The sequence below is a fragment of the Lissotriton vulgaris genome, chromosome 10, assembly GCF_964263255.1.
Source record: "Lissotriton vulgaris chromosome 10, aLisVul1.2, whole genome shotgun sequence".
NCBI classification, from domain to species: Eukaryota; Metazoa; Chordata; class Amphibia; order Caudata; family Salamandridae; genus Lissotriton; species Lissotriton vulgaris.
The window spans coordinates 1,108,468,555-1,108,493,211 of NC_141698.1; positions in this window are offsets into that span (position 1 = coordinate 1,108,468,555).

Consider the following 24,657-nt stretch of genomic DNA (forward strand, 5'->3'; position numbering starts at 1 on the left):
AGACCCAGGGTTATTTAAGCACAGCAGCAGTGTATCAATGTGTTTATCTATGTCATCTAAATCTGCCCCAGCAATTCTTGACCTTTGAACTTCCCATGGGAGGTGAAGCAGTGTACTAGGGACTCCACATCACCCCTAACACTCTGACCTATGGCTGCTATTGACCCAGGTAGGTGGGCCAGGTTAGATACCGATAGGTTTCAATCTTGATAGCAGTATCTACTCTTGCAGTGTTGCGCTGTGTGCCTCACCATATACTATTGTTGTGTGTCGATTTAGATACCGTATATAGGATTCCCGAGATATGCCCTTAGATGGGCACAATTCACATTGCCCTTATTTAGGCATATAAATACAACCATTATTTAGGTATTATCCATGCTAACCAAATACAGATATGGTCACCTACATCCGTCCATCCAAGTCACAACGAGTTCCTGGAAAACCAGACTCTTAAGCCTTTAGGACCTCCCCTTGCTTGGAATATTGATTTCTCCAAGAATCATTTATTATGCATGAACATCTATTCCTTAGGAGTTCATTCATGATGTTCCACTGCCCGAATTTTATGTCAATAATGGCAGTCCTAAACGCCTTCAAGGTATAAATATACCTTCACTTGCCATGGCAAACGGCGGTACGGTTCAGCTGCCTACTTGCACGGCACAGTTACGCGGATCGCCACTGCAAGTTTGGAAGTAATTCGAGTCCCCGCCTGACGCACTGACCAGACTCTGTCATCCTCCCCGCAGAGAATCCAGCTCCAGTGTTTCTGACTTCCCTTGTGGGGTGTTAGAGATCGAGACCCGGAAAGAGATTCCAACATCTCTCATTCTAAGGTATGGAGCGGACTAGAACCTACAGGGACTTTTGGAAAATCTTGGCAACACCATTAAACTAAACTATTGCTCGCTATACTTTAGAAAACACCACCTACTTCTTACCTCGTACTACACTTAGGTTAGGTACATTTTTATGAATATATGTCTACAAACCATGCTATTGCAGTATTATTTTATCTTACTGCTAATGCTGTACATATTATACTTCGCATTCTGTCTTCCGATTGTAGCAGCTCATATCTCTTGCACGAGAAATAAGACTGTACAATAAACCCTTTCTATTGAAACACCCGTCTATCTATTTCTGTGTAAACTCTGTAGAAACGAAGCATGCACGATTGACTGAGTGAAAATGTTATCCATTGTTTCCACAATTCTGAGAGAGTTCCGATTCTGAAGGAAAACAAGTTGTCATGTGTATGGGGTTGTCAGAAATTAATCCCTTCTTCGTTATTCGAGAAGTTTCTAGTGACCTCTGAGTTAGCTGGCACACACAAGTAATTAAGTTTAATGTACTCGATAGAGACATACTGACCTCAGTCCTATGTCAAAACTATAGTGTATATTATTCCAATAAGCAGAGCCTATCAGGGATATTGGAACTACACTACATTGGGCCCACCGGTTTGGTAAGGCACTAATGTAATGCTAGATACTGAAGTAAATCAGTTGCGCTTTTCTCAGAGACCCTCAACTCATAATACTCCATAAGATGTCTGGAGTGGGTAGGGATAGCATCCGCCATAGCTGAGTAGGATGAAAATTCTATGTATTAGCTGTTTGGTTTGTTCAGCGTTGAAGGATACAGTGTTCCAAAATATTGTTCACCTTATCTTTGTTCCCTTGAAACTTGCTCTGCAATTTTCATTAAACAATGACCAAAAACGGCACAAACAAAGGAACCGTTGAAGCTGTACCCGACGATGTTGCGGTAGGTTTTGATAATACTGGGTTTAATGAAACCGATGAGGATGCAATAATCATCCCTCTTAATTTAGGGAGTGCCATCACTCTAAAACCTATAAAACATGGCCTAACACCAACAGGTGGTAGAGCAGTTTTTGTGATAGAGGCATATAAATCTCACCAGACAGAGGTATTCTACTCATGGATAGTATTCCCTGAATCACATCCAGTAACTGAAATGTTTCACTTCTCCAAAGAAGATAATCCATCTGAAGAATATATTTCTTTCGAGGATATTGTAATTCCACTCGCATATTCGTCTATGTCGGTAATACCTGATGTCCTGAAACAGATTCAAAATGACTACGGGGCACAGCCTGCTCTAAATTTAGGTATAAAACTACTGAAAATTTTTGACCAGGTCTCAACAATATTATTATCTAATATTAAAGGAGAAGCAGCATCAGTGGCAATCCGCCAGAAATTAAGGGAATCTGGTGTAACAGAAAAACATCAAGCACTAGGCAGAATAATTGAGAAATCCTATGAAGAATTAGGCAGAGATAGTTTGGGTGGAAACCAGTTAAACCACAACTGTCCGAAAGTCCTTAAAAGGCCTTTACTAAAAACCATCCTACCTCTTCTAAAAAGAAGTGGGAAAATACCAAACGACTTTCAAAAGAGAAACGTTCTCAATCCCGAGGTAGATCTCCTTAAAAGGAGCCCTCTGAAAGGAGGTATAACCTCAGAAATAGGGATAATTCGAGAAAACCTGACAGGTATCAAGATAGTGATACACGTTCCAATCGAACCTTTCAGATATCATCACAGACATCTGAAAGAAGAGGATGGTCAGATCAAAAAGAAGAACGTGTGAAGTCCAAAGACGATCAACACATTCAGAAAAACAAACCAAAACCTCAATTCTCCAAGAATAAGGTAGAAGGTCTGAAAATCAGACATGCCGAGAATATTGAGAACACAGCTCAAGAATGGATAATGGGCTCAGATAATGCTGGAGAGTGCAGCAGAAGTAACAATAGCTTGCCAGAACCTGAAGGGACATCTGGAGACAGTGAACTTGAATGAAGACATTCAAGTTGAAACTGCAGACACAAGGCTTAACTCTGCACATAGGTTATATGAAATAGCATTCCGGATAGAGGAAGACATAGCAAGAAAAGTGAAAGCACTCTTTTGGGAGCAACTTTAAAAGGGATATGATATACTTCTAGCAGGACAGGAATGGCCACCAGAATTTGTCAGGGAGAGCCCACATGGAGAAGACATCATTATGCCAGCTTTCTCCAACCCTATTCCAGTACATTTAAAATATACTTATGCCAGGAAATGGGCAGTTGCCCAAGCTCAAGCTTTATATACAAATCATGTAGGATAGGGTGAGGACTCACCTCACCACAAGATCCTTTTACAAAATCAACCAACTACACAAAGGGAGTATCTAATTAAGCAAGAAGCAAAAAAACAGGTCAGGGATATCTTAGATCAACTTGAATACCAAGGGGTGATTGAAACATGCACCTCATCAATGAACAATACTTTTTATACTGTTTCCAAACCAAAAAATACATATCGTCTAGTTTTGGATTACAGACACCTAAAGTTTTGTGGTCAAACATTTGCAGTGAAAAAGGCACACAGTACAGCATTAATGAATAACATTGTGCATAAAAAATATAAAACCACATTAGACATTTCAAACGGTTTCTTTTGTAAAAACATAGCACCTGAAAGTAGGTATTTGACAGCTTTCTCAATAATGGGGACCCGGCGTCAAGTTTGTCGACTCCATCAGGGATTCAAGAATAGCCCAGTGTAGTGTAGTTCCAATTGGGATAATATACACTATAGATTTGACATAGGACTGAAGTCAGTATGTCTCTATTGAGTACATTAAACTTAATTACCTGTGTGTGCCAGCTAACTCAGAGGTCGCTAGAAACTTCTCGAGTGAACAAGAAAGGATTAGTTTCTGACAACCGCATCAACATGACACTTTTGTTTCCCTTAGAATCGGAACATGTCTCAGAATCATGGAAACAATAGATAACGGTTTCACTCAGTCAATCATGCATGCTTCGTTTTTAAAGAGCTGCAGAGAAATAGAGAGATAGGCGTTTCAATAAAAGGGTTTACGGAACAGTCTTATTTCTCATGTAACAGATATGAGCTGCTACATTCGTAAGACAGAATGCTGCAAGAGCATGGTGTATAGCTAGGACATATATTCATAAAAATACACACATAAATAAGACAGGCTAAAATACTCATCTGGTGCTTCTATAATATTCCTACCCCAGGGTACCTAACCTAAGTGTAGTAAGAGGGAAGAAGTAGGTGTTGTTTACCTCTAGTCTAGTTTCGCCAAGAGTTGCCAAAAGTTTCTCTAGGTTCTAGTCTGCTCCATACCTTAGAATGAGAGAGGAATGAGAGAGGTTGGAATCTCTTTCCAGGTCTCGATCTCTAACACCCCACAAGGGGAGCCAGAAACACTGAAGCTGGATTCTCTGCAAGGAGAATCACAGTGTCTGGTCAGTGCGTCACTTGGGTACTCGATCTCCTTCCGAACTTGTCGTGGCGAACCACATTGTGCAAGTATGCAACAGAGCTGTGCCATACCGTGGTTTTTCAAGGCAAGTGAAGGTATATTTATACATTGAAGGTGTTTAGGAATGCCAGTATTGACGTATAATTCGGGCAGAGGAATGTCATAAATGAACCCCTAAGGAATAGATGTTCATGCATAATAAATGAGTTCTTGGAGAAATCAATATACAAGCAAGGGGAAATCCTAAAGGTTTAAACGTCTGGTTTTCCATGAACCCGTTGTGACGTGGATAGACGGATGTAGTTAACCATGCCTGTATTTGGTTTGCATGAGCAATGCCTAAATAAGGGCTGGATTTCTATGCCTAAATAAGGGCAATGTGAATTGTACCTATATAAGAACATAAATTGGGAAATCTATATACGGTATCTAAACCGACACACAACAACCACTCCACTTTCGTATGAACGACATTACTTAATCCTAAACATGCTAAACATATCTCAAATATAACTACACACGAAGTGCTTTAAACATGTCTAAAATACATTGTAAAAATACATTTAAACTTGTTATGCATACAATGAAATGGTGCTGTACTTATTAAAGCAATGTTTCATTCTAAGCACATGTTGATATTTGAATGCTACATGAATGAATCATAAATATATATATACACATGATGAAATGGCTCCTAAATACAGAAGAAAAAGGGCCAAAACCATTTCATGTCAGATTACATAAATCAATTGTTGTGTACAAGGTTACATATTGTCTCTGGAAGTATTCAAAGAATTCTGTTCTCTATGAATAAATCTACTATAAGCATTTCCAAAGTTAGTCCCTTGTTTTGAAAAAATGTTGGTCAAATTCAGAGTTTCTCAGTACACTGTGTGCCAAAATCAAAAGTCAGTGTTATGGCTTGGAGAAAACATGAACTCTTCTATTTCTGTAGACAAAAAATTGTCTACCATTGTAGGTGAAAGTTGAAATACCTAGTTTAGAAAATTAACCGCACATAGATGTGAACTATCGCCTTCAGCATTGGAAGCATCAGCAATGTTCGTATCGGATGTTACCTACGTGCCTGTTGTTTCCTCTCGTACCTCAGCAGCAGCGATTTGCGACTGTAAGATCTCAATGAATGCCGTCACCAGGAGTGGTAGCCGCTGGGGACAACACAGAGCACGGGCCATTACAGGGTCCAGAAGAGTATTGACATCCGGAGACATGACTGATGGGAGTGTTAGACAGGTGTCTAGCGCGCATTCTTCACCGCAAAGCAGGCAGCATAGTACAGGTAAGATGCAATCTTGCCAGATTGGTCTTAATGAAAGAAACCATGTGGTATTTAATTCTCATAGACGAGGTAAACCCAAAATTTGGATGATACGCTCACGACACTTCATCTCCAGTAGAGATCTCTCCACGGTGAATTGGGTGTCATTGGTGATTTGGCTTGTCAGTCAGTCAGTCAGTCAGAAAACTTTATTCGGATATCCAAGTATCCACAAAAGTACAGTACATAAGAAGTCAAAAACAATACATTAAAAATACCATAATAATAAAATAAAAGAATCACCATGATACATATACAAAAAGGCCGAAAATATGGATCAAACATCGTCTGTCTTGCTCGAACGGCTATACGCAAAAAGGGCTAGTGCGAAAGATAATTTCATCCTCATACAGAGTTAATATCATCAAATATGCATTTTCCAAGCTAATAGGTTTAAGTTTTCTAAAATACGGAATTAAAAACCATTTAATATATTTAATGTAAAATTTGCAAAAGAATAAAAAGTTCAATACAGATTGTCCGCTTATGCCATCACACGGGCAAGGCAGAGAATCAAGTTCATTATGATGGCCAAGGGGGAAACAAAGTGCAAATTTAATAGTGCCAGCCCTGAGGCGAAATAATAAGCCACGCTCCCAGTGACTCATCGAGAGTGTCAGATAGCGGGACAATGGCGAAATCAAAAAAGCATAAGACAAGTAAGAGGAGACAGTTTTCTTCAGAGAGTCCCTGTGGGATCTTTCCCTGGCATACAGTGTGTATAAGGAATGGCGCAAGTCATTTTTAGGTGGGAGGACATTAGCAGTATTAGTTATTGAAAATACTCCCTTGATTAATGCTACTAAGACTATTATACCCTCCCGACAGCCAGGGAATGTCCATGCACTTATCACAGTTCAAACAATTGGTGATAATATCTTTTATGTGTAGTGCCGCAGGGTTCAACTTCTTCCAAATAGAAAGCCAGAAGAGGGCAGGGCGTGCACGAACAAAGTCTTCAATAAAGTTAACGCCCAGTTCTTCGTGGCAGACATATTGGGGAGTAGAAATAGGAACACAAAGTGTTTTGGCTTGTCAAATCACAGCAAAAACAGGATCCCTCCAATGAGCGCTAAAAGGAGCGGCAGTCCACCAAACACAGAGTGCACAAAGTTTGGAATTATTCCGAGGACTGCTTGAAAAGGGGCTGACAGTCCTGCACACACGTGCTTAAATACATGTACAATACTGCTCATATCAGACATGTTTAAAATACGTCCCAGCATTTTTGAGAAATGTATAGGGCAGTTTCATATTCAAAATGGCATGTATCTCGCCAGAAGTCCTTATGACTTGTAGATCATAGGTTTTTTTGGCCGAGGTCAGTGGCACTGTTTGTTGCAAAAGAATGGCTTTCATTCTGCTTAGAGTATCAATTCGTATTGAAGAGAGGTTCAGTGAAGGCCTTAAAGGAAACTCCCTGGCTGACTGTATTTTTGGAAACAATACTTTCATACAGCACGTGACCCTTTATGTAACCATTACTACAAATGGGATACCGGCAACATGCCACATCAGCTGTGATCATTTCATATGAGGTAACTTCCATTTGAAAGTTGTCCAACAATGTGATTAATCACTGCAGATGGTGAGCCTTGCAGGTGACAGGATAAGTCTGTAGTGTTACCATCACAGGCCCCGTGTAAGTTAATACTCTGACAAAGCATTTTCACAGTTAGTACCACTAGGAAACACTTCACACCCCCCACTCCAACATCTATGTGTGTATGTTAAATCCCAGGATGTCTTGATGTATTCTTTACCCAACCTTTCATATTTGCCTACAGGTATATGTTTTAGGCAATACTGAAAACGGGGAATTGTAACAGGCAGAGTAATTTTACCATGTATTATCCAGTCAGTATCTGGTTTCTCTGCTACGGTGAATGGTAATTTCTCCAGTTTTTCAATGCTCAGCACCGTATAATCTGTTCCCCTTTGTGACAGTTTGATCTGTTTATCAGTGAGACTGAATTCTGAAAACAGTGACATAGTATTGATTAAATGCCAAGGCACATAGCCTGCATGCAAGTTTTGTCGTGTTCAGCCTAATAGCATGACTAAAATGTAATTGAGACTGACCATGTTGCAACATGACCAAGTCTTGTTCTATGATGTCTATGGCAGAAGACACAATGCTGTTCAATGAATATATCCTGGATGACAGAGTCATTAACCCATTGTCTACTACAGAGAGAGAGTTCTCTAAATTAATACGATCAATTTCTCATATACGTTCTACAGTCTCTGCTTGGGTAATCTTCCATATTTCGTTATAAGCAGCATAGATGCCGGCGTATATGAAACGTTTTTGACGCGGTTTTCTTGGTCCTAGCAAGAATTCCCTAAAGTCTGCACCTTCTTCAAGTAAAGATAAGTGTTGTTTTACATCCTGTAGTGTAGCTTTCTGTAGCCAATCTAGGCATAGTTTCTTTACACTCTATGTTCTTACTACCCCAGGATGCTGTCTTTGAACATATCTTGGGTCTGGCCTATTGATAGTGAAACCCTGTGTTTTGTTCAGGAATTGATCTTGACAGTTGCTTGTGTCTGTGGGCCAGAGTAGTCATTTGTTCCAATCTGGATCTGATCTGTTGTGATGCAAAATAATATGTACGTCAACCTCCCCCTGTGTAGCGCTATTACTTGCAGGTGCAGGTATGGATGGAGTGTTCATGTCTTTGACCTTGGCTAACCCACTATTTGCTTAGGGAAAGTCAAAACCCTGTCTAGACAGTTGGGCTGCAGAATAAATCTGTTTTGTTTTGGATGACACACTTTTCATTCTGTTTTGTTCACATTCCTAAAGTAAAATGTTTCTGCATTGGATATATTGAACCCTGAAAAATATGGAAACGTATTTGCAAAAGTTTTTGAGCTACCCTTTGGAAGTGTAGGACAATGTTCCCATTGGTTATACATAAATACATTTCTAGGTGACGCAGATTTGTGCAAGAAATGACGACCATAATGGTTATAACAATACATGTGTTCATAGTCTGATGAACCCTCTAAATATTCATGATTTGATAATACTGCATAAATCTCTGGATAAGACATTATGTTATTATGTTATTAACAGTCTCGTAGTCCCAATCATCAGAAAAGGTACTAGAGGTAATAAAGTCACTTAATGAAATCTTAAATAAGTGTGGAATCTTCAAAAGCTCCAACAGGCCAGAAATGTCATATTATGCTTTGTCGCAAACTATTCCATCTTGTATAGGAAAGGCTGTGAAGTTCACTGTTGACAAGTCTCTTGCTTCACGAAGGGATGATTTGTGAGGCTGGAGATTTAAGTTCACTCTTTTACTTGCTGTGTCCATTTGAATATATTTTCCATTTATCAGCATACCCACAGTTATTACTAGAGCTAACCAAAGTAGGAAGAACATTTTTTCCAAAACAATACATAGTTCAATCCATGGTTAAACCAGCTAAGTTTTTTTGAGGTGATAAAAAAAGTCTGTTGCTTGTTCTTTGAAAGTTTTTTGTGCTGGCATCGTTTCAGGTTCACTGGGATCCTCAAAAAACGTATCAAAGTTAATGAAATAGCCAGAGGCGGTTCTGTGAATGGTTGAAATTGCATTAGGATTCATTGAAATCGCTGGAACCACTTGATCACTTGTTACTTCGTTGTAGATAGGTGTATCAGGACAAACTGTTATTTGGGTCTCAAGAGGTACAAGTTCCATAGCTTTGTTGCTTAGCCCTTCATTTCACACTATAGAATCTTCAAAGGTGATGAATCTCTTGGATTGTAGCTAGAGGAGTGCGTCGGCTACATTGTAGGAGTCCACGTGGCCTACTGCTTAGTATCGGGCAAATAGTTTGGTTTGATCAAGTTGATGGACACAAATCTGTTGTAGCCACAACATGAGACAGAGAGTGGTGTGTTGGTAAAGAGCTTTATTCAAGATAAACAACAAGACATCAGCGCGCCCGTCGCCCACAGTCAGCCTGTGAGAACTGACAGCTGGCATCCGGCGCTCGGCATAGAACCTTCGGCATTCCAGCATTCCACGGCGGTGCGTGGAGCGGAATGACGTCACAACATACCCCCCTTTCCTCTACACGCAGGTAGGGAATAAAAAGAAAACACTAGGAAGGAAAGGCATGTAAATGTCAGAAGCATAGAACATAACAATAAATCATCCGACAATGAAGTCATGCAAATGCTGAGGGGTTCTCCTGGCCCGTAAGGGTCTCTGATAGGATTGAGCCTTATGGAGATCAGGTGAGTCATCATTTGTGTTAAATGGCCTTTGACTATTGCTCAGGTTATCCCCACCAGGGCCTGGTGCCCTCACTCCTACACCTGTGCGAGCACGGTTGAGCAATTGACTGTCATGAGCCAACATGTACCCAGAACATGAATTCTTGGTAACCACTTTACTAACCACGCTTTTGGGAACATGATCTCGTGAGCAGTACTTTGCTACCCTACGTAGGTTCCACTTCTCACCATTCTCTAACACAACATAGAATGGGTGTGCTTCCTTTACCTGGAAGGGTCCTCGAAATTTGCATAAGCCCCTTACCCAGCGTCCGGAACGGACCTTGACCCAGTCACCAGCAATTATGCTGGACACATTCTTTTCCTTGTCGTGCACTCTACAGGAAGCATGCTCAGGAATGCTCACATCACATCCATTCTCTTTCTTTCCTTCAACCAATTCTCTGATCCACGGAGGCACCAGTTTGGAAGCTGGTTTCCTACCTCGCATGGCGACAAAGGGAATAGCTCCTGTTTTTGCATTCTCTGTTGTGCGATAGGCCCATACCAACTCGCTCAGGGTCTCCTCAATGTCAAGATTATTGGTTATTGCCAAACTTATCGCGCCCTTGATCATGCGATTGGCTCTCTCGACAATCCCATTGGATTGCGGGTTGTACAAAGTCGTGAACGTGTGTTTAATGCCACACTCACCCAGAAATTCTCTCATCTCACCAGAAGTTAGCTGAGTCCCGTTGTCCGTAATAAGGACAGCGGGATGACCCTCTTCCTTAAAAATCATACGCAAAACCTTAATGGTAGTTCGCGTGGTTATTTCAGGGAGTAGGTAGACAATGAGCCACCGAGTATGAACATCCATTACCACTAACCCAAATCTTTTGCTGGGGTGAACACCCGGCATAGGCCCAATGAAATCAAGGCATATGCTGTGCCACACTACACCTGGGTCATGGATGGAATTTGGGACAGATTGTGGTCCCACCTTGAGTCGCTTCTCACTTTCGCAGCACTCACTGCACCTCTCTACCCAATCGACCACCTCACCATCCATACCAGGCCACCAAAATTCGTTCCTCAACCGTTTCCTCGTAATGGTTTGGCCCAGATGCCCTTCATGCGCCAAGTCAAAGAGTCTTTTCCTTATGTCAAATGGGGGAATTATTTTGTCTCCACGCACGATGACCTGACCAGCAACGATTGACAATTCGTCAATGACTGCATTAAAAGGTCTAATGCTGATAGGCAAGGTGCTCTCCCTACGTCTACCTTTGGAAATTAGATTCATAACATTCTTTAGTACTTCATCCTTAGACATAGCTTCCACCCACTCTTTCTTACTGACTGCGCCGCTACTCCACTGAACTACATCTTCAACACTGGCGATGGCCCCTTCACTTTCTTTTTTTGATACTCCTGTCCTGTCTACATCCTCCCAATTCAAGGACAGTCGTGACATGCAGTCGGCCTGTACATTGCGCCAACCTGAAATGAACTCAACATCAAAATTGTATTCTTGTAGTCTAGAGGCCAATCTTGCTAGTCTGGCTGACCCCTTTCCTGTTCCACCTGGTGAGAGTATCTTCAACAAAGGTTTATGGTCAGTGCGGAGTTTGAATCTACGCCCCCACACATACATCCTGAAATACTCCACACCCCAAGCGGCTGCTAGGGTCTCCTTTTCTATCACAGAGTAACAGCGCTCAGTGGTAGTCAGAGTACGAGAAGCGAATGCCACTGTTTTTTCATTAGTGCCGTCACACTGCGACAACACAGCTCCTACGCCAGTATCACTTGCATCCACAGTAATGATGGTTTTCCCATCTACATCAAATGGAACCAAAATGCCTGCATTGCATATTTCTTCCTTAATGTCAACAAAACACTTCTTCTGATCATCCCCCCAACAAAACTTGATCCCTTTTCTCATGAGCACTTTTAGGGGTTCAGTCTTACTTGCAAAGTTCTTCACGAACTTGGAATAGTACTCGATTAGCCCAATAAATGATCGTAGCTGGTCTCTGTTGGTGGGGACTGGTGCCAATTTTATAGAAGCTAGCAAGTCTCTCTTTGGTTTTACACCATCTGACGAGATGGAATGCCCCAGATATTCCACCTCGGTTGCCAAAAATGTACATTTTTCCCTGCGTAATGTCAGACCAGATTCTAGGATTCGTGCTAGGGCATCTTTCAGTGCAGAGTTATGGTCACTCACACTCTCACCAAATACCAAAATGTCATCCTGGAAGTAAATTACATTTTTTACACCTTTGAAAATCTCCGTGACCATTCTCTGGAACACGCTCGCAGCCGAACATAACCCAAAGGGCATCCTCGTGAATTGAAATATCCCCTCATTGGTGATGAAGGCTGTGAGGTGTTTTGATGACTCATGCAAGCGTATCTGATGGTAAGCATGACGAAGGTCAAGTTTAGAAAAGTATTTTGCCCCTTTGAGCATCACCATCAGTTCATTTATGTTGGGCAAGGGAAAGGTGTCAGGGATTACATTCTGGTTTAAACTTCTGAGGTCAACACAAAAACGTAATTTACCATCAGCTCGTTGTGAAATAACAACTGGGGAAATCCATGATGAGCACTCAATAGGTTCTATGACCCCATTGGCTAGCATCTCATTCAGCATTTTCTTTACCTCCCCCCTTACCATGATGGGAACCTTTCTCAGTTTGTGTTGCACTGGGACCGCATTACTTTTCATCCTTATCTTATGTACGTATCCCTCCAGATTGCCTAGCTGATCTCTAAAAACACCCTTACCCCCTTCCAGGATGTCTGCCACAGAGAGATCATCTACCACCATGACCTGTTCTACAGCATGTGGGTCAATTTTGATATGGAGGTCAAACTGGTGATACCATCCTAAGATTGGAGGTCCTGATTCTGCTACGTATACCTTACCCCTCACAGATCTTCCTTTAAAAACAATCTCTGTTTCCATGTAACCAAGTATGTCTATCTGCTCACCCTGATACCCACCAGGATTTATATCTTTGGGCATGAGCTTCTTATTAGGCCACTCCACTTTGAAGATTTTTTTTGGTATGATAGTATATAGTGACCCCGAGTCAACCATCAAGTCAACTTTTATATCACCAATGACAAACCCTGCCTTAGGCCTGTGTTTCCTCCTATCATCTAAATTATGAGGTTCAGTAAGAAGAATTTCACCATCCTCCCCACCACCGCATGATGAAGGTTCAACACACAAAATCCTATTGGGCTTGTAAGAGCACTCATATGTAGTAAACTCATCTGATAACATTGCCACCTTTCCCTTGTTGGCATCCCTGCACATTCTTTCAAAGTGACCCCTGCGGCCACACTTTCTGCATTCCTTCCCAATGGCCCAACACTGCTTTGAGTCGGACGTGTGATAAGCACTGCCACACTTCCCACAAACATTGTTCCCGAACCTACTTGGATATGCTCTACCCCTGTAAGCATTCTTCACACCTTTAAACTTAGTAGAGGCAGCTACTTCCCCTTCACAACCCTCTACAACAGATGTTTCACCTTCACAAGACATGTTAACTTTGTTGTCCCTACGGTCCATTTCTTTCATGCAAGAGTCTGATTCCTCTATTATTTTTGCAATGTCAATTGCATCCTTGAGAGAGGGGTCCTTTGCAGCCCATAACCGTTCCTGAGTCTTCCTGCTTCTACACTGAACGATAAGCTGATCTCTTATCATTTCTTCAGTCATAGGGCCAAATTTGCACTTCAAAGAAAGTTCGCGAAGTCTTGTGACAAAGTCATCAATTGACTCTCCAACTCTCTGTGGCTGGGTATAAAATTTGTACCTTCTTAACGCTACGTTTGTATCCTTTGCAAATCTCAATTCTAGCCTTTTTCGTGCCTCCTCATAGACATCCTCAATGGGTTGACCACGTTCATTATTAGCAACAGGTAAATATTTAAATATGTGTTGTCCTTCTTTGCCTAAGTTAGTAAGCAGAATTGCCTTTTTCCTGTTGCTGCTGTAGTCTAGCGCATCCAAGGCTTCCAGATAGTTATCGAACACCTCAATCCACTCATCCCACTCTATGCTTGGATTCCCTGGCTGATTGAGAAAGTGAGGAGGTGTAGACACTGCAGATACGTCAAGGGCACTTACATCCATTTTAACTCAATTGTATACTCCCAGCCGATTCAATTTTCTTACTCCTAGGCACTGTCATATACAAGGTTCTGTCTTTATGCAGATATATTATCACAAAATTATATGGCCAACATATACCACAGTTTACCATGAGGTGGCGCTGTTACCTAAGACTCACTGCACTTTTCTGTTAAATTCGCCAATTACACGTGAATGTAAATTCTAGGCAAAGCGTAGCTTATTCTCCTCACAATTCCTCATTTTTCCTGCCTCGCAAATCTCACAAATTGTGGCTTTCCTTCTTCCCTTTCATAATTTACATATACATCACTTCCTCGCGCTTTCCTGACATGAAGCACGAACTTCTCCTCACATGACAGCCTACAGCTGACTGCTCGTGTTTAAATTAGTTTTTTCCTTCAACTCCCCTTTATCCTTGAAAGCTTCCTTCACGCTTCACAGGACAAGCTTTGTTTATACATTTCACGCGCGCGATGGCAGTGAGCTCAGTGAATGACGACACACGGCAGCCTCCTACATGCTTCACTCCATGGGCTCTGTTCACTGTCTCTCAATATATGTTCTCTCACGCTTGTTTATAATTCTATAATTTCGAGCACGAAGCAATGCCGGTCATTTCAAGAAACAAGTGCTTTCACAGGCATCATTATTCTTTTGATTCACTTTGCTGCTCTTAGTCACTTTCATTCAGTATGACCTAAGGCGCAAACTTCTCCTTTGAACGCCTCACCACTTCCACATTCTCCTCAGCGCTCCGCTTGTCATCACTAACCAGTTGTTGCTCAGATTGTCAGAGAAGTAATCTCTCTTGATCTCCAAACACCGGCACAGATGCTATCTTTTCCTTTACGCTTTTCTGCTCTAATCAGCTGTCACCCCGATTGCCAGAGACGTGACCTCGCTCAGTCTCCTCACACCAGCACAGACGCAATCTCTTACTTTTTCGTCTTCTGCGCTCGTCTTCCTTCTCCGCGTGAAGGCACCCTGTGAAGGTTTACTCACTTCACCTTTCACGCCTCAATATTCGCTGTATGCCCTGCTGCTCGCTGACTGTAGGCCGCCCTCGTCGCCAAGAACATGTTGTAGCCACAACATGAGACAGAGAGTGGTGTGTTGGTAACGAGCTTTATTCAAGATAAACAACAAGACATCAGCGCGCCCGTCGCCCACAGTCAGCCTGTGAGAACTGACAGCTGGCATCCGGCGCTCGGCATAGAACCTTCGGCATTCCAGCATTCCACGGCGGTGCGTGGAGCGGAATGACGTCACAACAAAATCCTTTCTCCTTTTTACCAACAAGGAGTGGTAAAAGTACTGTTCTTGACAGTGGATTACTAGGACAGCTGGTTGTCTTTAAGAAGGCTCCATAAAGGCCTCGCTGGGACGGCTGGATTTTCCCCAGTGGTGGTTGGCTTCAGGAGCACCCTGCTTTGTTTCACTCTTAGTTCATTTAAGTCCTGTAAAACAGCCAAACAATCTTTGATATCAAATTTCCTATTTTCCACCACATGACAACCAAGGTAAGATACCAACATCCTAGTCCCAAATTCGACCTCATATGGAGTGACACCCCCCTAGAGAACTTCATGGCAAATTGCTTAATGCACGTTGGACCCCATAAAGATGTTTGACCTACCCATACCCCCAAACCTAATCGCCCTGCCAGGACCCACGCATAGGAGGTGGAGGTACTATAAATAGCACCTCCTTCCTTGCCTTGTTAGATCTTAATCCCTGCACTCGCGCTGCACTCGAGCTGCAAATAGAACTGCTAGCCTGCTTTTAATTTTTTTAACTTGATTGTGTCTCTGCGCCGAGCGCTGTGCGCTAGCCTGTAAATATCCTTTTTCCTCCTGTTCTTCCGCTTAGTGGGAATTGAGGGAGCTACTTACCCGCATTTAACTAACTGCACACCCACACTTGTGGGGTAGAAGGGACTCGGGGGCACTGTTTACTCCTCGCGCCGATTGGAGAGCGCCATTTTGGATTGGGGGAAGCTCTCTCTTGTGGGAGCGCCATCTTTGCTGAGGGAGAGCCACTCGCCCTGCCAGGACCCACGCATAGGAGGTGGAGGTACTATAAATAGCACCTCCTTCCTTGCCTTGTTAGATCTTAATCCCTGCACTCGCGCTGCAAATAGAACTGCTAGCCTGCTTTTAATTTTTTTAACTTGATTGTGTCTCTGCGCCGAGCGCTGTGCGCTAGCCTGTAAATATCCTTTTTCCTCCTGTTCTTCCGCTTAGTGGGAATTGAGGGAGCTACTTACCCGCATTTAACTAACTGCACACCCACACTTGTGGGGTAGAAGGGACTCGGGGGCACTGTTTACTCCTCGCGCCGATTGGAGAGCGCCATTTTGGATTGGGGGAAGCTCTCTCTTGTGGGAGCGCCATCTTTGCTGAGGGAGAGCCACTCGCCCTGCCAGGACCCACGCATAGGAGGTGGAGGTACTATAAATAGCACCTCCTTCCTTGCCTTGTTAGATCTTAATCCCTGCACTCGCGCTGCACTCGCGCTGCAAATAGAACTGCTAGCCTGCTTTTAATTTTTTAAACTTGATTGTGTCTCTGCGCCGAGCGCTGTGCGCTAGCCTGTAAATATCCTTTTTCCTCCTGTTCTTCCGCTTAGTGGGAATTGAGGGAGCTACTTACCCGCATTTAACTAACTGCACACCCACACTTGTGGGGTAGAAGGGACTCGGGGGCACTGTTTACTCCTCGCGCCGATTGGAGAGCGCCATTTTGGATTGGGGGAAGCTCTCTCTTGTGGGAGCGCCATCTTTGCTGAGGGAGAGCCACTCGCCCTGCCAGGACCCACGCATAGGAGGTGGAGGTACTATAAATAGCACCTCCTTCCTTGCCTTGTTAGATCTTAATCCCTGCACTCGCGCTGCACTCGCGCTGCAAATAGAACTGCTATACGGTGGAGTTACAACACCTGAAGCTGAGCTGCAAACGGGCAGAGAGAGCATGGAGAAGGGAGTATTCCCCCTCGGCTAAAGCCTTGTTTAGACTTGCACTGAGAGGTTATAAGGAGCAGATCAAGCAGGCTAAGGCGACCTTTATACAAACGTCCCTATTACAGGCGCCTAATAAATCTCAAGCCCTGTTTAAAATTGTTAAGGACTTGTCCCATCCCGTCTGTGCGGCTAACTCAGTGCGGGCCTCTCAGGCTTTATGCGACTCGTTGGCGTTGGCTTTTGAGGAGAAGACCGCCAAGATCCTGGCTGGCCTAACACTCCCTGTAACTGAGGAGGCCTGCCCTGCCAGCCTCGTGGACAGGGGGCGCGGTACCCCGGGTAACTCACCCAGTCGACCCCAGGAGGTCGTGGTGGGAGCTCCGGGGGAGCAGCCCAGTCGACCCCAGACGGTCACTGGCGCTTCCGCTCTGGGAGCTCCGGGCAGCTCACCCAGTCGACCCCAGCAGGTCGTGGTGGGAGCTCCGGGGGAGCAGCCCAGTCGACCCCAGACGGTCACTGGCGCTTCCGCTCTGGGAGCTCCGGGCAGCTCACCCAGTCGACCCCAGCCGGTTAGTATGGGAGCTCCGGGGGAGCAGCCCAGTCGACCCCAGACGGTCACTGGCGCTTCCGTTCTGGGAGCTCCGGGCAGCTCACCCAGTCGACCCCAGCTGGTTGGTATGGGAGCTCCGGGGGAGCAGCCCAGTCGACCCCAGACGGTCACTGGTGCTTCCGATCTGGGAGCTCCGGGCTGCTCACCCAGTCGACCCCAGACGGCCGTTTTTGCATCTGGGTCGGGGGAGTTGAGAACCTCACCTAGTCCACCACGGTTGAACTCTTTCCCCCTCCCGTCCTTTGAAGAATTTTGCAAAACGGCTTTCATGGTGTCATCTGGTTCCCCGCTTGACCCACTGCCCCCCAAATTCTGGAAAACTTTTCATGAAGAATTGTTACCGCCTTTGTTTTCAATCTGTCTGCAATCTCTGAAATCGGCGTCTGTCCCAGATTGCTGGAAGCTAGCAGTGGTGTCGCCTCTGCTAAAAAAGCCAACCTTGGATCCAGCCGGCCTTTCTAACTATAGGCCGATCTCCTTACTTCCCTTTCCTATTAAGATCTTAGAGAAGTGGGTAACTCGCTCTCTTTCCGGCTACCTGGAACACATTGGGTGGTTCGATGAGGACCAGTTTGGCTTCCGACCTGGTCATGGGACGGAGACCGCACTTGTGACCGTGCTGGACAATCTGCGTTCGCGTGTCGACAGTGGTCGGGCAGCCTTTTTAGTGCTGCTCGACATGTCGGCCGCGTTCGACACGGTCTGCCATCAGACCCTGGCTAGGAGGCTGGAAGAGTGCGGGATTTGCGAGGGGGCCAGAGACTGGCTGATCTCATATCTTGAGGGCAGGCAACAGCTGGTGTCACTTCCACCTTTCAGCTCGGAGCCAAGGAAAATCGGGCAGGGGGTGCCACAGGGCTCAGCCATCAGCCCGATATTGTTCAACCTGTACCTTCGTCCACTTGTCCAGCTAATAAAATCTTTTGGGGTCTCGGCATTTAATTATGCCGATGACACTCAGCTGGTGTTTTCCTTGGAAGGGAACAATGCGATTTCACTGAGCACCTCCCATCGCTGTATGGCAGCTACAGCGGATTGGCTTCGAGCAAATTCTTTGCAATTCAATAGCTCGAAGACGGAGGTGCTCCACTGTTCCACTGATCGGATCCCGCGGGCTCTACCCACCGATTTTTGGCCTAGCACTTTTCCCGAACCAGTGTTGGCATCGGAGTCAGCTCGTAATTTAGGGGTCATGTTTGGCCCTAACTTACAACTAGACCTACATGTCAACAAAACCACGGGAACATGTATGATGCTGCTCCGTATGCTACGCAGAGTTCTGCCTCTGCTCCCCGCCCAGTCCAGGCCAGAAATAGTCCGTGGGACTATTTTAAGCCGACTCGATTATTGTAATGGTCTTCTCCTGGGGGCCCCAAAAAACTTGATAGGGAAGCTGCAGAGGGTGCAGAATATGGCTGCCAAACTGGCCCTCTCACGACCCAGATCTAGCTCTTCTACTCTTGCGCTTCGCGATCTGCATTGGCTCCCGGTAGATTTACGGGTCCAATTTAAAGCGGCCTGTTTGGTGTTCAAAGCGGTACACCGCCTAGGCCCTATCCCGTTACAAAACATGTTTGCATGGTATTCTGCCCCACGGCCTTTGCGGTCGTCATCGGCTCACCTTCTGGTGGTGCCTAGGTTTCAAAGAGTGAGGATGGGTGGCCGCTCATTTAGAGTGGCGGCAGCCAAATTGTGGAATTCTCTCCCACTCACTCTTAGGAGCTACCAGGACTATCTTCCATTCAGGAAGGCTTTAAAGACCTATCTCTTTCCCAAGTAATGGTTGTGCGTCTGTGCTTGTCTAGTGTGGGGGTTCTCTGATCAAAGCGCCAGGATGCCCTCTGGGTGACAGGTTTGCGCTCTATAAGTATGCTAAATAAATAAATAAATAAATAAATATAGACTGCTTTCTGTCCCGTTTTTTTCTTTCCACAACCGAATTTCCCCCAGGATGGAATGGAGAAGAATACTGCAATGCTATGCCCAAACTGGCCATGGCTTCTTTGTAAGCTCGAGAGCTAAACGCAGGGCCCTGATCAAAGTGTCATGATCTGAATCATTCCGGGTCAATGCGGATTCACCTACTTAACTTTTAATGGAGGTGAAAAAGTACCATTTGCATACAAATCACATGTGTACACACAAGCAGAAATGAAATTCACTTCTATAGAAAAAATTCTGACAGCAGCTCAAACCACTGTAGCAAAAGAAAGAGCCCTAGCACAGGGAAAACGCATTATGGTCGTGACACTTGTACCGGCAGTCACAAAAGCGAGCATTCCGAATGCAAAAGCTTTACATCAACGATGGATACTATGGGTTAATTCTCTTGCTGCAACTGATGTTGAATACGTTTTTGATCCTACATTTGAAAACACAAGCATTCCTACAATACAAACACGAATGTCCTCTGCCTACTGAAATTCTCCCTCTTGACCAGTATGAATGTATAATTTATACTGATGGATCTGCACAACTCACTACGGACGTTAAACAAGCTTATAGTGCAGCATGTGCGATCGTTAAAGGTCTTATGTGCGATGGCAAATTTAGACCGATGGTCCCAAAAACGCAATCTCTAGGAGATTGTACAGCTCAGTGAGCTGAACTACAAGCATTCATAATGGCACTTGAAAATACGGATCGCGAATTCCCAACACTCATAGTGTGCGATTCTTTTTACTGTGTTCAATCGTATAATGAATATTTACGGTTTCAAAGATGCAAAAAGTGGCACAATCATGCATAAAACGCTTTGGGAACAAGTAGTTCAGTTGCAAAATGGACTACAAAACCTCATGTGATACACACCCTGAGTCATCAACGTGATGGCGTTCACGCTGAAGGGAATTTATTGGCTGATGAAGCCGCGAAGGGGGCTGCGCAAACGGCTTCCTTTTTTTTTTTTTACATTTTTATTTATTATTGCAAGAGAAAGAAGGTACATAAACGTTACAAATGCAAATCAAAATGATATGAGAGTAATTCTCCCCATCGAAGCTGTACAAGAGACATACATTATATACAAAAAAGAAGCAAAACATTAGAATAGTAGGAATACATAATCAAAAACATAAAAAAAGCATCATAGAGCTGGACCCAACAGTTCTATACATCATCCGAATGTTCCCAAAATCATTTCCCTTTTTGTCTGTGACCTGGATACTCTTAAATTGGTCGGCGCAATTTCCATTGTGCGAATTTCCTTAACAAGAGCCCACCACTCCATAACATGTGGGGGTTCACTAGAGATCCAGGACCGGGCGACAACTAGCCTAGCACAGGCTAATAAAATCAATATCAAATCAAACGGCTTCCATAGCTGCAATCACTTGTTCAAAAACGAAAATAGACAGTGAAATAATACTGGCTCTCAAAGCATCAAGCAAAGGCAGCGGTGCAGCATTACCTAAAAAGTTTCCACTCTAATACTCATATGTAATAGACGCGAACAATGTTCTGTTTGCTCGAATCCCTGGAGTGGAAGATAGGGTAATTCCAAACATGGAACATACATTAGTACTAATCCTAGCAGCACATGAAGGGCTCGCCTCTGCTCATGCAGGTATTTCCACCACAGTATCTTTATTAAAGCAGGGGTACTAGTGGCCAGGCATTAGGAAACAGATCCGTAACTATGTTTTGGATTGTGAAATATGCCAAAAGATGAAAGTCTCTACTGTGAAACGAGATGCGCAGACACCCCTGTAATTGTGTTTTCCTGGACCACTGCGGTCCCTTACAGAGGGATGGTAACTATAAATATATCAGGGTCACAGTGGATACGTGTTTAAGGTTCTTGTGGATGTGGCCTCAGTGCTCGGCTGACGCTCAAACTCCTATAAAAGAATTGCGAGTCTTTATCGGCACATACGCAATAGGCACACTACACTCTAACCAGGGCACTGCATTTAGCTTTTGAGCTTACAAAGAAGCCATGGCCAGTTTGGGTGTAGCATTGTGGTACTCTTCCCCATTCCATCATGGGGGAAATTCGGTTGTGGAAAGAAAAAAATGGGACATAAAGCAGTCTATAACAGCTAAGGTATTAGGTTCGGGTGATGGGTGGCTCAAACATCTTTATGGGGTCCAACGCTCATTAAATAATTTGCCAAGAAGTTCTCTAGGGGGTGTCACTCCATATGAGGTCCTATTTGGGACTAGAATGTTGTGACCGGACCTTGACATGCAAGGGACAGTGGTGGAAAAAAAGGAATTTGATATCAAAGATCATTTGGCTGTTTTACAGGACTTAAATGAACTAAGATCGAAACAAAACAACATGTTCCTCAAGACAACCCCCAATGTGGAACATCCAGCTGTCCCGCAAGGCCTGTCTGCATCCAAAAGTGTGGTTATCTAGTCAGAGTAAAGATCGCGGACAAGAAGGAATTTGGGCCTTCTTACAGACAACCAGTACCTGTCCTAGCAATCCACTGATCAAGAACAGTACTTTTGCCGCCCCTTGCTGGTAAAAAGGAGAAAAGCTTTGTGTTCATCGACCTGATCAAACCACACTATGTGCCGATACTAAGCAGTAGGCCAAGTGGACTCCGACAATGTAGCATACGCACTCCTCTAACTACAATCCAAGATGTTCAAACTGAGAGACTCATCACCTTTGAAGATTCTACAGTGAGAAATGAATGACTAAGCAACACTGCTATGGAACGTATCCCTCTTGAGATCCAAATAACAGTTCGTCCTGATACACCTGTCTGCAATGAAGTAACAAGTGATCAACTGGTTCCAGTAAGTTCAACAAATCCTGATGCAATTGACAGAACTGCCTCTGTCAAAGTCTCAGTCACCTGCACCTCCAGTTACTTCTGCTCGAAGGATGAGACGATTATTCTCACCCTCCCTCAACCCTCTATCCTCTATCCCACCACACAGCTTAGCAATATGTGATAGTGAAAGAAGCCCAAGGGAAGGGGGAAGTGGATAAAATAAAAAAAATAAAACACTGCTCCTCGGACCCTCGTGAGATTCCTATATTTCTATCTTGAGTAGTGATGATCAGGAAGATCTTGTCTGTGGAGCGCAAGCTTCAACATAAAATGAAAAAGAAAATACCTATTACTCAATGACTTACATCTGTAACACTTTTACACAAAATGATCATGCAGGTACTTCAGATCTCTTATCCCAGCAAGTTTAACACAAGTATACCTTTCTCATCGGGTGTTTTCTCTCACACCAGATAGGCCTCTTTAGGAAGATTTATGTCTCTCTTCCTTAAGGAGAAAATAAAACTGAGAGAGAGAGAGAAAACAATATCATATGACTTTACATACAATTCAATTGCCACTTAATGTTTTCTAATTGTTTTTCTTATTCCTGCTTGCTTACTTTGTTAATGTCGCTAGTAATCTGTCAAATATTGAACTTCACATAATACATGTACTCAAGTCTTTTAAACAGAGCCTCTCTGTCTCATAACCTTTAAGATAGGCAGCAGAATAAACTCTTAACAAAATCTCTTCTCAAAAGTCTATTGTCCGGGGTTCCTGTGCTAGGTTTTGCTCTCGTGGTATCAAGTCTCTTGCGACTAAGCTTTTTCTTTTCTCTTGCTTGTATCAGGATTAATCAGGGTAAGTACTTACAGTTTGCCAAGTCTTTTCTTGGGTTTTGATTAGCGTTCTTTGTTTTCATTACAGGTTGCGGGAAGAGTTTCCGGGTCTTCGAGGGACGCGAGCCGGAAGGAACAAGCAGCAATGACAAGGGAGAGGAAAGCTGGACTATGCGGATGTTGCCCGGGACCCGGAGCCACCTCAGCCGAGGAGCGCTGCAGACAAAGCCAATGGTAAGTCAGATGAAGCTGGAGCGCAGGTGAGCTGGGCTGCTGCTGACGAACACAAGCAGAGCTTCCAAGACGAGTGCTGCCTTTTATAAGCACTTGAGGGTGGGGTCGGTTTAATACACGGATCACTGAAATAATATCGAGCCCATTAATATCGACTTGCAAAAATATCGATGAGAAAATATTGAGGGACAAAATATCGAGTTTCTATCTTTATACAGGTAAGTACAAAAATATCGACTCTAAAATATCGACTGTAAATAATATAGACTGTCAAAATATCGTTTTTTTATGTATTTAAATTAAGTTAAAAATAAATATATTTAATATAAACTTAGTTAAAATGATTAAATAAATGTAATATTAATAAATAATCAATGTAAATAAAAAAAAATATATATATATATTTATATATAAATACATATTATTAACTAAACATATATAATATTTTTACCGTAGCATAGCAAATTGGTTAAAATTTATTGTTACAACTATAATGAATTCAACAGTAGAAAAACGCTGGATAGCGTAGGGGTAAAAATTACTATTCCCACTCCAGTGAGTGCAACAGTAGAGAAAGCGTTGGATAGCGTGGGGGTAAAAATTTACTATTCCCACTCCATTGAGTGTAACAGTAGGGAAACCGTTGGATAGCGTAGGGGTTAAAATTACTATTCCCACTCCAGTGGGTGCTACAGTAGGGAAAGCGTTGGATTGCGTAGGGGTAAAAATGTATTATTCCCACTCCATTGAGTGTAACAGTAGGGAAACTGTTGGATAGCGTAGGGGTTAAAATTACTATTCCCACTCCAGTGGGTGCTATAGTAGGGAAAGCGTTGGATAGCGTAGAGGTAAAAATTACTATTCCCACTCCAGTGGGTGCAACAGTAGGGAAAACATTGGATAGCGTAAGGGTTAAAATTACTATTCCCACTCCAGTGGGTGCAACAGTAGGGAAAGCGTTGGATAGCGTAGGGGTAAAAATTACTATTCCCACTCCAGTGGGTGCATCAGTAGGGAAAGCGTTGGATAGCGTAGGGGTTAAAATTACTATTCCCACTCCAGTGGGTGCTACAGTAGGGAAAGCGTTGGATAGCGTAGAGGTAAAAATTACTATTCCCACTCCAGTGGGTGCAACAGTAGGGAAAACATTGGATAGCGTAAGGGTTAAAATTACTATTCCCACTCCAGTGGGTGCAACAGTAGGGAAAGCGTTGGATAGCGTAGGGGTAAAAATTACTATTCCCACTCCAG